Source organism: Salvelinus sp. IW2-2015, unplaced genomic scaffold, assembly GCF_002910315.2.
Source record: "Salvelinus sp. IW2-2015 unplaced genomic scaffold, ASM291031v2 Un_scaffold3264, whole genome shotgun sequence".
NCBI lineage: Eukaryota > Metazoa > Chordata > Actinopteri > Salmoniformes > Salmonidae > Salvelinus > Salvelinus sp. IW2-2015.
The window spans coordinates 32,863-48,975 of NW_019944550.1; the positions used below are offsets into that span (position 1 = coordinate 32,863).

General features: G+C 43.6%; 1 pseudogene; it reads right to left on the reverse strand.

Moving 5' to 3' along the window:
• The window catches only part of LOC112075601 (kinesin-like protein KIF1A), a 56,195-nt pseudogene that overhangs the window by 30,552 nt on the left and 9,530 nt on the right, over positions 1-16,113 (reverse strand).

A 16,113-nucleotide genomic window follows, 5' to 3' on the forward strand; every position in this document is an offset into this window, starting at 1 on the left:
ATTAGGAGGAGGAGGAAGAGAAAAGAGGCGAGAGAGAATAGAGAAGACGAGTCGTGACATGAGAGAGAGAGAGATAGACCTGAGAACGAGAGAGAAGAGAGAGAGGAAGGAAGGAGAGAGAGAGAGAGTGAAAGAGAGTGAGTAGAGACAATGTGCGAACAACACTGTGAGAGAATTCCATCAGTCACTCAGCTGTAAGATGTGAGCATTAGCGTAACTGGGTGTTGCTTTAAGGGCCCCCTACTTAAGCGGCCCCTACTCTGTCAACTCAGGACCTTCGCATCATGGAGCAATTCACGCATACTCCAAATGTACAGTTAATTTATCCCCAATGCATATTTGCAGTGAGGGAAACATCACCTACTGTCCAAGCCCAGAAATGCATCTAATATCTCTTAGGTATTTTCTAGCAGATAGCCGACTAACAACCAGGCTGACATCTAGGGCAAGTCTGCCTGAAGGCCACATGTACTTGTTGATCTGGTACATACATGTGTACATGATTGATCGTGATCAATATTTTCCTGGGCAATAAGAAATCATCTTTGATTATTTAACTGATTAGTCATTATTCTGGTGCAGCAGAGACTACAGCTATAAGAACTTGCTGTCGAGGCTAAGCAGCACGGAGCGAAGACTAGAGAGGACAGACAAAGAAACAGCCTATAGCCAAACTAAAAAATAGTAGAGAGGGAGAGAAACCATATAGAGAGAGAAACAGTAGAGAGAAACAGTAGAGAGAAACAGTAGAGAGAAACAGTAGAGAGAAACAGTAGAGAGAAACAGTAGAGAGAGAAACAGTAGAGAGAGAAACAGTAGAGAGAGAAACAGTAGAGAGAAACAGTAGAGAGAGAAACAGTAGAGAAAAATAGAAACACACATTTCAAACCAGCAACGGCAGTGCCAAGCGCTGGCCCCTTGTACGCTGGGAGAGAAAGAGAGAGAGAGACAGAGAGACAGACAAAGGAGAACACAGTGAGAGACAGGATAACACAGTGAGAGGTAGGAGAACACAGTGAGAGACAGGAGAACACAGTGAGAGACAGGAGACATAGTGTGAGACAGGAGAACACAGTGTGAGACAGGAGAACACAGTGAGAAACAGGAGAAGACAGTGAGAGACAGGTAAACACTGTGAGACACAGGTAAACACTGTGAGACACAGGATAACACTGTGAGACATAGGAGAACACAGTGAGAGACAGGAGAACACAGTGAGAGACAGGATAACACAGTGAGAGATAAGGGAGAACACAGTGAGAAACAGGAGAACGCAGTGAGAGACTGCTAACATACTGATACTGCTAACATACTGATACTGCTAACATACTGATACTGCTAACATACTGATGCTGCTAACATACTGATGCTGCTAACATACTGATACCGCTAACATCGATACTGATAACATAGCTGATACTGCTAACATACTGAATGCTGGCTTAACATACTGATCTGCTAACATACTGAATAGCTCGCTACCTACTTTTGATCTGCTACATACTGATTCTGCTAACATACTGATACTGCTAACATACTGATACTGCTACATACTGGTTGCTGCTTAAACACTGATCGCTGCTACATACTGATGGCTGCTAACATACTGATAATCTGCTAACATACTGGTGCTGCTAACATACTGCTGCTGCTGAACATTGATACGACATACTGGTGCTGCTAACATACTGGTGCGATCATACGGTGGCTAAACATACTGATCCCAATAATACTCGCTAACATATTGATACTGCTTAACATATCTGAGCTGCTAACATCTGAACTGCCTAACATACTGATACTTCAAACATACTGATGTCTGCTAACATATCTGATGCTGCTAACATACTGAGTGCTGCTAACATAAACTGATACTGCTAACATACTGATACTGGCTAACATACTGATACTGTTAACATACTGATACTGCTACATACTGCTGCAATATGACCCTGCTAACATACGATACTGCTATACAACTGGATCTGCTAACATACTGATGCTGCTAAACAATGACGGCTAATGATACTGCTAACATAGCTGATACAGCTAACATACTGGTGCTGCTAAATACTGATGCTGCTACATACTGATGCTGCTGAACATACTGATCACTGCGAACATACGACACTGCTAACATATCTGGTGCTGCTAACATACTTGGTGCTGTAACATACTGGTGCTGCTAAACTACTGATACTCGGCTAAACAGTCTGATACTGCACTATGATACTGTGAACATACCTGGAGCTGCTAACATACTGATAAGCTGCTAACTATACTGATTACTTCAAAACATACTGATGCTGGCTGAACATACTGATGCTGCTAACATACTGATACTGCTAACAAATGAGCTCTAACTGGTCTAACATGGAGCTGGCTAAACATACTGGTGCTGCTAACATATCGCGATACTGGGCTAACATACTGGTGCTGCTAACATACTGCGCAAATACTGGCTCGTAACTATACTGGTGCTCGCTAACATACCTGCGTGCTGCTAACATACTGATCGGCTAATTAACAGTGCTGCTAAATACTGTGCTGCTAACATACTGATCACTGCTAAACTACCTAATATCGAGTGCTGCTAACATAGCTGTGCTGCTAACATACTAGAACTGCTAACATACTGATCGCGTACATAACTGTGTTCAACTACTGTCTCGCTAACATACTGGTGCTGCTAACATACTGGATGCTGCTAACATACTGATAGCTGTCAACATACTGTTGCTACTACTGCTACTGCTATACTGATGCTAACTCAGCTGCTAATGATCTGCAACATACTGGTGGCTGCTAACATACCTGAACTGCTAACATATTGGTGCGTAAATATCTGATACTGCTAAAAAACTGGTGCTGCTAACATACTAACTACTGCTAAACATACTGATGCTGCTAACATACTGATATGCCTAAATACCTGATGCTGCTAACATACTGGGTGCTGCTAACGATACTGATACTGCAACATACTGATGCGGCTAACATATCGATCTGCTAACATACTGATACTGCTAACATACTGATACTGCTAACATACTGGTACCTGCTAACATGACTGATATTCGTTAACATACGATGCTCTAACATCTGATGCCTGCTAACACTACTGGTGTGGCTACATACTGATAGCTGCTAACAGTACTGATACTGCTAGCATATCGATGCTGCTAACTTACTGATACTGCTACATACTGATACTGCTAACAATACTTTGGTCACTGCTAACATACTGATAATTGTTAACATACTGATGCTGCTAACATACTGGTGGCTGCTAAGATACTGATACTGGCTGAACCAAAACATTACCCTGGATGACTGTAACAATGACTGGTACATTCTGCAATACTGGCTCAACATACTGGTACTGATTAAACATACCTGAGTATTGTTAACATACTGATGCTGCTAACATACTGGTGCTGCTAACTATACTGACATACTGTCTAACATACTGATACTGTAAGCATACTGGTAACTTGCTACATCTACTGATCATGCTAACATACTGGACTGGCAGAACATACCTGGTAACGTAATGTAGCTTCATACGATCTGATCTGCTACATACTGATCTGCTGCCACAATACTGATACTGCTAACATACTGTATCGCTAACATCAACTCTAACAAGTACTGCTAGACATACTGGTGCTGCTAAATACCTGGTACGCTAACCATACTGAAAACTGGTTAACATAGCTGGTAACTCGCTAAATATTGAGAGTCACATTCCTTACAGAGACTCTGTGTTGACCTGGCTACTGAGAGAGAACTTAGGTAGGACCTTTAACTTTACAGACACTCTGTGTTGACCTGGCTACTGAGAGAGAACTTAGGTAGGAACCTTTAACTTTACAGAGACTCTGTGTTGACCTGGCTACTGAGGAGAGAACTTAGGGTAGAACCTTTAACTTTACAGAGACTCTGTGTTGACCTGGCTACTGAAGAGAACTTAGGTGGGAACTTTAACTTTACAGAGACTCTGTGTTGACCTGGCTACTGAGAAGAACTTAGGTAGAAACCTTAACTTTACAGAGACTCCCTGTGTCCCCTGGCTACTGAGAGAGAACTTAGGTGGGAACCTTTAATTTACAGAGACTCTGTGTTGACCTGGCTACTGAGAGAGAATTTGGGTAGGAACCAATAATCTGGTTTGTGAGAGGAATATTTAGGTAGGAACCAATAATCTGGTTTGTGAGAGAGAATTTAGGTAGGAACAATAATCGGTGTTTGTGAGAGAGAATTTTTTAGGTAGGAACCAATAATCTGGTTTGTGAGAGAGAATTTGGTAGGACAATAATCTGGTTTGTGAGAGAGAATTTGGGTAGAACCAATATCAGGTTTGTGAGAGAGAATTTGGGTAGGAAACCAATAATTCTGGTTTGTGAGAGAGAATATTTAGGTAGGAGCAATAATCTGGTTTGTGAGAAGAATTTAGGTAGGAACAATAATCTGGTTTGTGAGAGAGATTTTAGGTAGAAACCAATAATCTGGTTTGTGAGAGAGAATTTAGGTTGGAACCAATAATCTGGTTTGTGAGGAGAAATTTGGTAGGAACCAATAATAGGTTTTGTGAGAGAGAATTTGGGTAGGAACCCAATAATCTGGTTTGTGAAGAAGAGAATATTTATGGTGTAACCAATAATGCTGGGTTGTGAGGAGAATTTAGGTAGGAACCAATATGCTGGTTTGTTGAGAAGAGGATTAGGCTAGGAGACCAAATAATCTGGTTTGTGAGAAGAGAATTTGGGTAGGAACCAAAATCAGGTTTGTGAGAGAGAATTGGGTAGGACCAATAATCTGTGTTTGTGAGAGAGAATTTAAGGTAGGAAGCCAATAATCTGGTTTGTGAGGAGTAGATTTAGGTAGGAACCAATACATCTGTTGGTGAGAGAGATTATGGTAGGAACCAAATTATGCTGGTTTGTGAGGAGAGAATTTAGGTAGGAACCATAATCTGGGTTTGTTGAGAGAGAATTTGGGAGGAACCAATAATCTGTTTTGTGAGAGAGAATTTAGGTAGGAACCAATAATCTTGGTTTGTGAGAGAGAATTTAGGTAGGAACCAATAATATGGTTTATATATATCTATATATACACAGAGTACCAGTACTGCGTCAATGTGCAGGGGTACAAGGTAATAACTTGGCTATGTACAGGAAGTACCAGTACCTAGTCAATGTGCAGGGGTACCAGGTAATTGAGGTAGATATGTACATATAACCAGGGATAAAGTGACATATAAGTAGTTAGTCCATATCAATCAGACATATTTAATTACTAAGTACCGTCTTGGTTTCAATCATTGTCTGAGTTGAATTCATATGCTTGGTTGTTGTGCATCCTAATTTGCCATTGAAACTCATTAGTCAGAAGAAGGGTAAGTAAGGAGAGTAAGACTGATCCAGACAGACTGAAGGAGGTTTGTGAGAGAGAGTGTGAAGTGATTAGAGAGGACAAAAAGGAGACCGGAGACTGTGAGTGCCAAGGAAGTGGGCAGGAGAGAAAGAGACATTGGGGGGGGGGGGGACAGTGAGTGAATAGCTAGTGATTTCCATTGTGAATGTTCACTTCTGACTGAGATGTGGTTTCCACCCTAAATAGCTTCACCATCTCTAGTTAGCTAGAGATGCCAAATTCCAGTAACTTTCTTCAAATTCCCAGGTTTTCCAGGAATCCTGGTTGGAGGAATCTGGATTTCCTGCTCACTTCCTTCCCGATTCCAAAATCTTCCCAGGAAAACCTGGGAAGTTACCAGAATGTTGCAACCGTAGCTACACCGATCCTGATTACAGTATAAAATTAAAATGACGGTGTAAGGCCAGGACAGCCCATTGGATGAGCCCTTACTCTCAAGGATGTCTCCCAAGCCCTGGGATAGGAGCAGGTCCCTCAGACGGCCCACCTCCTCCTTCAGCTCACGAACCAATCGATTGTTCGGGTCCTCGTTGATCACAGCGTTACAGCGAATCTGTTTGGCTCGGTCCGCGTACCTGTTGAGGGGAAAAGGATCATTGGCATGATGAGACCTGGTCTCTAACACACACACACACACACACACACACACACACACACACACACACCACACACACACACACACACACACACACCACACCAAAATACACACACACACACACACACACCCACACACACACACACACCACACACACAACACACACACACACACCATCTCGTGAATGGAATTACCAACATTCAGCAGTCTAAACACTGCAGCTGCAACTTGGCAAGGTGTTTGAAAGTGAACTGGCAGCAGAACAAGCCAATGAGGGAAATGCCAATAATGATCTAGCTCTCTTCTACAAGGTCTCGTCCTTCAATTCATACTGATCATCTGCTTTGGTTAGATGAGAGAAAGAGAAGAGTAGAGAGAACAGAGTGGAGAGAGGAGAGGAGGAGAGAGAGAACAGAGAGATGAAAGACTGGAGGAGAGAGAAGAGAAGACAGAGAGAGAGACGAGACAAGAGAGAGAGAGAGTTCTCTCATCCTCCTGTTCCTACCTGAGTGTGCTAGAGTCTCGTCAATGTTAATGCAGTGGACTGGACAGCAACAGCCAGTACGAGAGTTTCCCTCTAAACAAGAAACGAGTGCAGAAGAATTAGAATCTGTCAGATGAATAGGATCTGTAGTACTGAATTAGATCTGGAGATGAATTAATCGTTAGATAATGAGATTGTTAGATGAAATAGGATCGTTAGATAAATAGGATCTGTCAGATGAATTAGATCTGCAGATGAATTAGATCTTGTCAGATGAATTAGGATTGTCAGATGAATTAGAATCTGTCGATTGAATTAGATCTGTACATACGTGCATACACACTAGGACAATAGGAGTTATAAAGCTGTCTCTTACCTACCTAAATTCTCTCTCACAAACCATATTATTGGTTCCACTAAATGTCTCTCTCACAAACCAGATTATTGGTTCCTACCTAAATCTCCTCTCACAAACAATTATTGGTTTCCTACCTAAAATTCTCTCTCACAAAACCAGACTTATTTGCTTCCTACCTAAAATCTCTCTCCACAAACAGATTATTGTTTCCTACCCAAATTCTCTCTCACAAACACTTATTGGTTCTACCAAATCCTCACAACAATTGGTCCACATCTCGCTCACAAACCAGATTATTGTTTCCTACCGATTCTCTCTCACAAACCAGATTCATTGGTTCCTACCCTAAATTCTCTCTCACAACACCAGGATTAATGTTCCTACCTAAATTCCTCTTCACAAACCAGATGTATTGTTCCTACTAAATATTTCCTCTCACAAACTCAGAATTATTGTATCCTACCCAAAATCTCTCTCAGTACCAGGTCAACACAGAGTTCCTTAAATTAAAGGTTCCCACCTAAGTTCTTCTCTACAGTAGCCAGGTGAACACAGAGTCTCTGTAAAGTTAAAGGTTTCTACCTAAGTTCGCTCTCAGTAGCCAGGTCAACACAGAGTCTCTGTAAAGTTAAAGTTTCCCAACCTAAGTTCTCTCTCAGTAGCCAGGTCAACACAGAGTCTCTGTAAAGTTAAAGGTTCCTACCCTAAGTTCTCTCTCAGTAGCCAGGTCAACACAGAGTCTCTGTAAAGTTAAAGGGCCTACCTAAGTTCTCTCTCAGTAGCCAGCAACACAGAGTGTCTGTAAAGTTAAAGGTCCTACCTAAGTTCTCTCTCAGTAGCCAGGTCAACACAGAGTCTCTGTAAGGAATGTGACTCTCCACTTTTCTTTTTCTTCTTGTTCTTATTGTGCAGAATCTACAAAGTGAATAATGAAAGAGAAACTTTATTTCCACCTTATTAGTTGTCCAAAAAATATGAATGAACGCATAGTTTGAAATATTACATAAAAATGATCCGTACCACTTCGGCCAAAGCAGAGATGACTTTCCCCAGGGTGGTCAGTGATTTGTTGATGTTCGCTCCTTCCTGTAGCAGTCAAGGAGTAATATGGTCAACATGGTCAACATAGTCAACATGGGCATTATGGTCAACATGGTCAACATGGTTAATATGGTCAACATGGTCAATATGGTCAACATGGTCAACATGGTCAACATGGTCAACATGGTCAACATGGTCAATATGGTTAATATGGTTAATATGGTCAACATGGTCAATATGGTCAACATGGTCAATATGGTTAATATGGTCAACATGGTCAATATGGTCAATATGGTCAATATGGTCAACATGGTCAACATGGTCAATATGGTCAACATGGTCAATATAGTCAATGTTGTCAACAGCAACTCAATCACTTCACCAATTCACACCCTAGGTATATGGGTCCTCACTGCCAGCAGTATATCCAATTGCAAGATTTTAAATGTATTCATTACACATGACAAATAGACTATAAAAACTTGAAAACTATGCAACAGAGAGGCAGAGGGAGAGCAGAAGGAGGAAGAGGAGGAAGAGGAGGGAGAAAGTCTCACCTTGAGCCGGGTCCCTTTAGCGCCTGTGGAGTCGGCCCTCTCGCTGCCGGCCAAATCCACCAGGCTGATTTTGCTGACCTGTGACAGAAACATCAATGTGAGTGCAGGGAAATGCATGAGTTGACTGAAAACGGCAGCCAAAGTCATTTATTTTCACACTAATTCATTCAACAGTTGGCACAAGACACCCACAATGCCACAGACACATTTCCCAAGTGCCCTCAGACTCAGAGCCAAGCGGCAGCCTCACAACTGGATGAAAAGAGCTGATAAAAACAACAATGAATTGCTTTTTTTATCAACAGACTTAAAGTCACAGAGTTCAAGCAGCTAAGAGAGATGGGATGAATCTCAAATGTATTTTTCTCAAACTCGTCCCATCCTCTCTCTTGGCATCCCTCTGATATTTTGAGAAGGGATGAGGAGAGAATACAGGAAGAGATTCAGCTCTGGTTGCATTTTAATTACACTGTATATGAAGAGAGAGCCCTCGGGCTGAGACGGCGCCCCTCCTACCTTCTCTGAGGTGTTATCAGTCTCAGCGTCGAGACGTTTCTGGGTGAAGATGATGTTGAACACAGCGTGGGAGCGACTGCTGGTCTCGTTCATGTTGGTAGCCGCCACCGTCCTGGCAGAGAAGAAGAGAATGTTGGGTAATGTTCACTTGGTACCAAACTGAAGAAAACTGACTAAAACAGGAAGTAACTTTCCTGGACTTGTCCAATAAGAAACACTAATTTGTCCTTTGTGCCCCACAGAGCATGATGAAACACCACAGAAATACAGATGAGTTTACCAGTCAGATTTACAATGTTAATTTACAATGACCTTTCTATAGATTTTATTTCCAGACAGAACCTACCGTGTAATGTCATTTTTATTTATTTATTTAACATTTATTTAACTAGGCAAGTCAGTTAAGAACAAATTCTTATTTTACAATGACGGCTTAACCCCGGCAAAACCCTAACCCGGGCGACGCCGAGGCCAATTTGTGCGCCGCCCTACGGGACGAGCGTGTACAGAACCTACTGTGTGATGTAACACTAGTGAAATCTACTCACATTGAGACAGAAGAACAATAACAAGTGAAATGGCTGAGTCATTTGAGATCAATGATCCATCTTAATAATAAAGCCTACAAAACCTCCACGGTGAACCGTTTTATTCGGGCGCAATAATTAATTTCAACAAGATATGCCAAATGACAGATAAATTAAAACTAATCTCCCCTCAACGCTCTCTAGCAACCAAATCATCAATTATCGTCTTCCTAATGACACGTTGCATTCAATAGGAGGCGTGTTAAGCGGAGCCATCAGCGACTGGTTCTGCTACTGTTTAGTTGCCATGGTTAGCTTAGAGCTAACGAGACAAGAGACAATGTGGTAATTCGTAGGAAGCCTAAAGTTCTGTCCCAGCAGCAGTGGGTGATATCGAGAGGTAGAGAGTTGCAGTGCAATACATTTACTCTTATCCAGAGCGACTTACAAATACAACCATTTATATTTTCCATCCTGCTGCTGTTTTCACATTTGGATGAAAAACAGAAGGAACTGGAAATACACTGTTCGATCCTGACACCTGGGTAGAGGTGTGAATTGGATGGACACAGCACAGTGGAGGGGGTAGATGGATGGACAGAGCACAGTGGAGGGGGTAGATGGATGGACAGAGCACAGTGCTGTCTGACTGACATATCTCCACTGAGGTGTGTACTGCTACAGATCAGGGTGGTACACGTCAGTAAGTAAATGGAGATTTCAACGTTACTGAACTGCCTGATATAGAGAAAACAGTTGATTAATTAATTGATTCATGAATCATTGAGTCATTTATCATTGACAGAGCAATGGGATTTGGTTCCAATGTGTTGCTGTCACGACATCCACCGAGGTCGTTTCCTCTTCTTGTTCGGGCGGCGTTCGGGGGTCGGCGTCGCCGGTCTTCTAGCCATCGTCGATCCACTTTTCATTTTCCATTTGTTTTGTCTTGTTTTCCTACACACCTGGTTCTCATTTCCCTCATTAAGTGTTGTGTATTTAACCCTCTGTTCCCCCCATGTCTTTGTGTGGAATTGTTTGTTTGTAAGTGCTTGTGCTTGTTTACCAGGGTGCGTCGGGTTTTGAACCCATGTTGGTTATTTCTTGATGCCGTTGGTTTTGAATTAAACGGCTCTGGCTATTACCTAGTTCTGCTCTCCTGCGTCTGACTTCACTGCCACCAGTTACGCACCCCTCACAGTTGCAGCATGGACAAGTCTGGAATTTCAATCATTCCTTGTTGCTTTGTTTGTCTGATGTTTGTCCTGTCTCTCTGCTGGAGTAACCTAGCTTTCCACGTCTACACATTTCCGCTCTACTCCACCATGTCTTTAACGTGTTCGTTCATGAACTCAATGTAAATTCGATCTATTCTGGCTCTGATAGTTCAAGTCTTCCCGTGCAGTAAACTCCCTCGTCGACACAACATTTTGTAATTAATGAATCTATTAATTCACGGCCAACATGGTACAGCATGGAAACTTCACCTCACCAAAGGATGCATCCCAAACGGAACCCTGGTTAAAAGTAGTGCACTACATAGGGAATAGGGGTTAGACACTATGGGTCCTGGTTAAAAGTAGTGCACTACATAGGGAATAGGGGTTAGACACTATGGGTCCTGGTTAAAAGTAGTGCACTACATAGGGAATAGAGAGATATTTGGTACTCAAACCAAACCTTCTCAAACAGAGCCTATGTTCTACTTAGAATGTAGGCTCAATATAATGCCTGAGGCTAAGTGGTATTGCTAGTGTGGATATTGGAACAAAGCCACAATCTTTAGAATAAAACCTGATTTGAATTACTGAGAAAACCAAACACCCCAAAGAAAATAAATATCATATATCATCCATCCTTAATCCATCCGTTCACCCACCCAATCATTCAGTGATTCATCCATCCATCCATCCATCTATCCATCCAACACCAAGATAAATTCATAGTAACGTGTTCAAATCAAAATGTCACATGCGCCGAATACAACAATACAACCTTACCTGTGAAATGTTACTTATGCACAGCAGCGTATGGGGGTAGCCATTTGATTAGCTGTTCAGGAGTCTTATGGCTTGGGGGTAGAAGCTGTTCAGAAGCATCTTGGACCTAGACTTGGCGCTCCAGTACCGCTTGCCGTGCGGTAGCAGAGACAAGAGTCTATGACTAGGGTGGGTGGAGTCTTTGACAATTTTTAGGGCCTTCCTCTGACACCGCCTGGTATAGAGGTCCTGGATGGCAGCTTTGCCCCGGTGATGTACTGGGCCGTACGCACTAGCCTCTGTAGTGACTTGTGGTCGCAGGCCGAGCAGTTGCCATACCAGGAAGTGATGCAACCCGTCAGGATGTTCTGGATGGTGCAGCTGTAAAACCTTTTGAGGATCTGAGTACCAATGCCAAATCTTTTCAGTCTTCTGAGAGGGAATATGTTTTGTCGTGCCCTCTTCACAACTGTCTTGGTGTGCTTGGACCATGTTAGTTTGTTGGTGATGTGGACCCCAAGGAACTTGAAGCTCTCAACCTGTTCCACTACAGCCCCGTCGATGAGAACGGGGGCGTACTCGGTCCTCTTTTTCCTGTAGTCACAATCATCTCCTTTGTCTTGATCACGTTGAGGGAGAGTTTGTTGTCCTGGCACCACACTGCCAGGTCTCTGACCACCTCCCTATAGGCTGTCTCATCGTTGTCGTGATCAGGCCTACCACTGTTGTGTCATCAGCAAACTTAATGATGGTGTTGGATTCGTGCCTGGCCATGCAGTCATGAGTGAACAGGGAGTACAGGAGGGGACTGAGCACGCTCCCCTGAGGGGCCCCCGTGTTGAGGATCAGCGTGGCAGATGTGTTGTTACCTACCCTTACCACCTGGGGGCGGCACGTCAGGAAGTCTAGGATCCCGTTGCAGAGGGAGCTGTTTAGTTCCAGCATCCTTAGCTTAGTGATGAGCTTTGAGGGTACTATGGTGTTGAACGCTGAGCTGTAGTCAATGAACAGCATTCTCACATAGGTGTTCCTTTTGTCCAGGTGGGGAAAGGACAGTGTGGAGTCAATAGAGATTCCATCATCTGTGGATCTGTTGGTCGGTATGCAAATTGGAGTGGGTCTAGGGTTTCTGGATAATGTTGTGATGTGAGCCATGACCAGCCTTTCAAAAAGCACTTCATGGCTACAGAATGAGTGCTACGGGTCCGGTAGTCATTTAGACAGGTTACCTTAGTGTTCTTGGCCACAGGGACTAATGTGGTCTGCTTGAAACATGTTGGTATTACAGACTCAGACAGGGAGAGGTTGAACATGTCAGTGAAGACACTTGCCGGTTGGTCAGCACATGCTCGGTGTACACATCCTGGTAATCCATCTGCCTGCGGCCTTGTGAATGTTGACCTGTTTAAGGTCTTACTCACATCGGTCTGGGAAAGTGTGATCACACAGTCATCCGGAACAGCTGATGCTCTCATGCTGTTTCAGTGTTACTTGCCTCGAAGCGAGCCATAGAAAGTTATTTAGCTCACTGGGCAGCTCTCGGCTGTGCTTCCCTTTTAGTCTGTAATAGCAATCCCTGCCACATTTACAAGTCTGTGCTAGCAAAACAGTCCCTGTAGTTTAGCATCTGCTTCATTTGACCACTTTTTCATAACGATTACTGGTGCTTCCTGCTTTAATTTAGCTTGTAAGCAGGAATCAGGAGGATAAAGTTATGGTCAGAATTGCCAAATGGAGGGCAAGGGAGAGCTTTGTACGTGTCTCTGTGGTGTGGAGTAAAGGTGGTCTAGAATGTTTTTCCCTCTGGTTGCACATTTACTGCTGAAAGAAATTCTGTTAACTGATTTAAGTTTCCCTGCATTAAAGTCCCCGGCCACTAAGGAGCACCACCTCTGGATGAGCATTTTCCTGTTTGCTTATGGCCGTATACAGCTCATTGAGTGCGGTTTTAGTGCCAGCCTCGTGTATGGTGGAGTGTAGACAGCTAAGAAAAATACAGATGAAAACTCTCTAGGTAGATAGTGTGGTCTACAGCTTATCATGAGATACTCTACCTCAGGCGAGCAAAACTTTTGAGAGTTTCTTAGATATCGCGCACTCAGCTGTGTCGCTGTTCTGTCTGTCAATATAACAGTGTATAACCCGCCAGCTGTATGTTCTTGATGTCGTCGTTCAGCCACGACTCGGTGAAACATAAGATATTACAGTTTTTAATGTCCCGTTGGTAGGATATACGCACTTTCAGTTAGTCCCGTTTATTTTCCAGCGATTGAACGTTAGCTAGCAGAACGGAGGGCAAGGGCAGATTAGCCACTCGTCGCCTGATCCTCACAAAATCTCAATTTCCTTCGCCAGCGAATCACGGGGATCGGGGCCTGGTCGGGTGTCTAGAGTACATCCCTCCCGTCCGACTCATTGAAGAAGAACTCCTCGTCCAGTTTGAGGTGAGTAATCGCAGTTCTGATGTCCAGAAGCTCTTCTCGGTCATAAGAGACGGTAGCAGCAACATTATGTACAAAGAAAGTTACGAACAATACGAAAAAATTACAAAATAGCATGATTGGTTGAGAGCCGATAAGACGTCAGCTCTACCCCCGGCGCCATGGCAATGTTGCATGGCAATTAAGTTTTCTGATTCTGATTCATCAACCCACCCACCCATCCACGCATTATCCTATCCATACATACACTGTACATCGACCTATCTAACCATCAATCCATCCATCAATCCATCCATCCACTCACCTAGCCTTGTTTCCAGAGTCCATGAGGTCCTGGATGTCGTTGTAGGAGGTGACAGCCAGCTTGGACAGGTCCTCTACGTATGGCCCCATCAGGGGGTGTTCCCTCACACGCAGGTTCCCCTTATTCTTAGGGTTCAGGAGGTCACGCACACGCTCACAGTATATTTCCATATAGCTCACCTGAGGAGGAGGGAGGGAGGGGGAGGGGCATAAAGGGTTAGAACACAGGAGAGGTCACAAAGAGTCACATCTCCCACAGGTTCTTTCTCGTTTCATCTTTCCTAAATTCCTCATGTCCTCTCTCCTCATATTCTTGGAGGGACTATGGATCCACGGCTCCAATGTGTATTGAGAAGGAGACAGGAGGAGTGCATGCTAGGAATTGAGGAAAGATGGAAAATAATTAAGAAAAAAAGCCATAGTGAGAGGAAGCGGACCCTTACAGGAAGACAGGATGTGACACGACGGGCGGTGGGGACCAACGAGAGGCCCCTGTTTGTTAACTGTAACGTACCTCCACAGAGTAGGACTTGGTGTTGTCATTATTACAGTCGTTGAACTTGGTGAAGAGGTCTTCACACATCTAGGGGGAGCAAGAGAGCAAAAGGTTTGTAAGTGAACATTTATTATCAACTGATATATGGTTTGTCTGTACAAGGGACATATACGAACACATTAAACACATTGAATAATCAACCATCCAATGTGTTGCATCGCAATATAGCTTTCATTAATTTCCAACACATGTCCTTTGTGTTTAGGCATGGAGAGCTAGGTGAATGAGTCGCTAACTTTTCCCGAAAATTCCCTGGTTATACAGCAATTCCGGTTGGAGAATTCAGGATTCTGGGAATGTTCCATCTAGGAAAACCAGGGATTTTTCGAAAAAAAATTACTGGAATTTTTGTAACCCTGGTGTAGAGGTAACAGTATATGCTGTATACCAGAGGGATGATGCCTTCCTGGTCCTTCAAGTCCGGCTTGCCCATCATGGTGTAGGACTTCCCAGAGCCGGTCTGACCATAGGCAAAGATACAGACGTTGTATCCCTCGAAGGCATGGAGCAGCATCTCCTCACCAATGTCCTTGTACACCTGCTGCTGGCCAGCAAAGTTGATGTCCTCGGGCTGTGGAGAGAGCTCACCTGTCCCACTGTCCCACACTACTGCAGTAGGGAGGAGGGAGGGAGGGTACCTGTCCCACTGTCCCACACTACTGCAGTAGGGAGGGAGGGAGGGAGCGTACCTGTCCCACTGTCCCACACTACTGCAGTAGGAGGGGAGGGAGGAGGGAGGGAGAGAGGGTGCCTGTCCCACACTACTGCAGTAGGGAGGGAGGGAGGGAGGGAGGGAGGGAGGGGAGGGTACCTGTCCCACACTACTGCAGCTTTACATCACCACTGCTGATGTCATACTACACAGTAATCCTTCATTAAAAGACGTTGATTACATGCGACGTATATTTGATATGATCTTTTTTTCACTTTTACTAGTTGTCTGTTAGTTTTACTCTGTTCTGTCAGAACCATACAAATTGGGTTACTCCTGAGACACATATTACTCCTGGACTACCATTACCCAGCGACACAGATTACTCCTGGACTACATTACCCAGCGACACAGATTACTCCTGGACTATATTACCCAGAGACACAGATTACTCCTGGACTACAGCACCCAGAGACACAGAATACTCCTGGACTACATTACCCATTGACACAGATTACTCCTGGACTACATTACCCAGAGACAGAGTGTAGAATGTCATATGTAGGATTATCTTTTAAGTAGAAAACAACAAAACAATGAATCCAAATTGTAGTGGTTGTCTTGGTTAATCATGTTGATGGATGTTTATTTAACCTTACACATTCTCT